Source organism: Mastomys coucha, unplaced genomic scaffold, assembly GCF_008632895.1.
Source record: "Mastomys coucha isolate ucsf_1 unplaced genomic scaffold, UCSF_Mcou_1 pScaffold3, whole genome shotgun sequence".
NCBI classification, from domain to species: Eukaryota; Metazoa; Chordata; class Mammalia; order Rodentia; family Muridae; genus Mastomys; species Mastomys coucha.
This window is the reverse complement of record NW_022196909.1, coordinates 8778307-8780795: the sequence shown is the minus strand read 5'-3', so window position 1 is coordinate 8780795 and position 2489 is coordinate 8778307. Positions and strand designations below refer to the sequence as shown.

The 2489-nt window shown below is 42.8% G+C and overlaps 1 long non-coding RNA gene across 1 annotated transcript in view; it reads right to left on the bottom strand.

Moving 5' to 3' along the window:
• The window catches only part of LOC116075025, a 13926-nt gene extending 11721 nt beyond the window's left edge, over positions 1 to 2205 (bottom strand). Inside the window, exon 1 of the long non-coding RNA XR_004112385.1 lies at positions 2137 to 2205. This is a non-coding gene — a long non-coding RNA (uncharacterized LOC116075025). The remainder of the gene's footprint in view (positions 1 to 2136) is intronic.
• Positions 2206 to 2489: the final 284 nt, after the last annotated feature.

The following is a 2489-nucleotide window of genomic DNA, read 5'->3' as shown; positions in this document are numbered from 1 at the left end:
GATCTGAGGTTACAGCGCTCCCGCCTCAGATCTGAGGTTACAGTGCTCCCGCCTCAGATCTGAGGTTATAGTGCTCCCGCCTCAGATCTGAGGTTACAGTGCTCCCGCCTCAGATCGGAGGTTACAGTGCTCCCGCCTCAGATCTATGGCAGCAGATCAACAGAAATGTAAACAGCAGAGCCAACGTTGGCTTCTTGCTTTCTGCTACTTTTCCAACTTAACTTCTCCCCCAGCGCTGTATTAAAGTCAGAGCATTTGACGGGTTCCTGGTCTGGGGACATCTTAATCATCCGTGTCTCTCCAGCCCTGTGCATTCCAGCCTGGGAGAAGAATGGAGAATTAGACTTTTTCTTTTTTTTTCTTGCTGTTTCAGAAGAAAAAAAAAGAAAGAAAGAAAGAAAAATGGCCCACCCTCAGGATTAACTTTCTGTCCTTAGGGCTACCAGAGGGAGGCGGCTCCCTTGCACAAGTCTGGTAATATTTTAAAGGCTGTGTCAGTTACCTCAACTAATGACTTGCTTTTACAGCAAAGAAGTTTGCATACGGCTATATGCGCATTAAATCTGAATGAGTCATACTAGTAGTGATGTATTATTTTGAAATATACAGTTAATATGTTTGGAGTTATTTAAAATTTATACTGAGAAAAACGTATGTATTTTCAGTATTGCTGTAGACAAGCATCTACATAAGACTGTTCAATTGATTGTTGTTTTATATCAAACAACTTTTATAATACTCATTTTTATTGTTATAATATTTTGTAAATTTTAAGGAATATGACAAAAAAAGATATTGTAGGTATTGAAGGGGGAGTCTCTGGGAAGAGTTGGGGTACAAAAGGGAAACAAGAATGTGATTTAATTCTATTTACTTAAAATATGTTTTTAAATGTTAACAAATTCAGACAAATTGAAATCATGTAACTTTTCTCATCATAATGCAATAAAAGTTTAAAAAAAATGAAAACAAAAAGAAAAGTGTGAAACCTAAAAGTTGCAAAAAAAAAAATCTGAATGAGTCAAATGTCAAAGACGAGTCTGTTGACTGTCTTGAAGCTTTCAGATACTTCTGTGTACTTTCAGTGTACTTCTGAGAAAACAAAGCTGATCTGGGATTAACAGGTATTGGATATCAGGGTTCAGTGGGCACCCCCCAGAGAGGTCCTGACCTAGAACAAGGAGCTGTTTTGTTTGGTTTTGAGATAAGATCTCACCACCTAATTATGGTTGGCCTGAAATTTGCTATGGAGACCTCAACCTCACTGAGATCCACCTGCCTCTGACGCCTAAGTGCTGGGATTAAAATCGAACACCACCACACCCAGCTACAAAAAGGAACCAGACTAAGTCATGAATAACAGCTGAAGCAGAAGTGGATTATTAAGAGTTAGTGCAGGCTGGAGAGATGGCTCAGCAATTAAGAGCACTGACTGCTCTTCTGAAGGTCCTGAGTTCAAATCCCAGCAACCACACGGCTCACAACCATCTGTAATGGGATCTGATGCCCTCCTCTGGTTTGTCTGAAGACAGCTACAGTGTACTTACATGTAATAATAAATAAATCGTTGGGCCAGAGCGAGCAGGGCTGGAGCAAGCAGAGGTCCTGCGTTCAATTCTCAGCAACCACATGTTGGCTCACAACCATCAGTACAGCTACAGTGTACTCATACATAAAATAAAATAAGTAAATCTTTAAAAAAAAAAACTCAGCTGGGTTACAGCCGAGTGGGGAGTGAGGAGCAGGTATCTCAGTGATAGAGTGTCTGACCAGTGGGCGTGAGACCCTAGGTTCAATCCCTAGTACTGGAGTGCACAGGATGAGGGGGTTCTAGGTTGTAGAAACAGTGTGCTGAAGCAAAGAAAGTTCAACATCTCAAATGCTGCACAAAGACGGGGCTTCTGAGTTGAGAAATATTGGGCTACTCGAATATCACAGGGCTGGTCAGGCATGTCTGTTAAATGCAATCCAACCCATGTCTCCTCATGGTGTGTATTTTAACCGTAAAGAGAGCCACAGTCATCCTCAGACACTGGACTGCTCGGCCATGGCTAGTCAGCTTCCAGCCCTGCTCTGCCAACAGGCCTTTCTCACAAACTGATTTAAGCCTCTCCACCCTAGACCCCACGCTCTAACCTCTCTTTTTGTCTTCATACATAAGACTCTGGAATGGGTCCGTAGACTCCCACCGAGGTAGTCTGGAATCTGTATGAAAGGATGATAGTACTAGGTCACTAAACATGGACTAATGTTGAGATAAGGTCTCACCACGTAATTATGGTTGGCCTGAAATTTGCTATGGAGACCTCAACCTCACTGAGATCTACCTGCCTCCGACTCTTAAGACCCTTGGAAGCCATGGAGGATAGATGCCCCTCTCTTGGGATCAGCTTTAGACACCACCCCCTCCCCCTCACACTCCCCCACCCTTATTTCCTGTCTCCCTGACACAATAAAAATGGAAACAGTGCTGGAGAAATGGCCAAGGA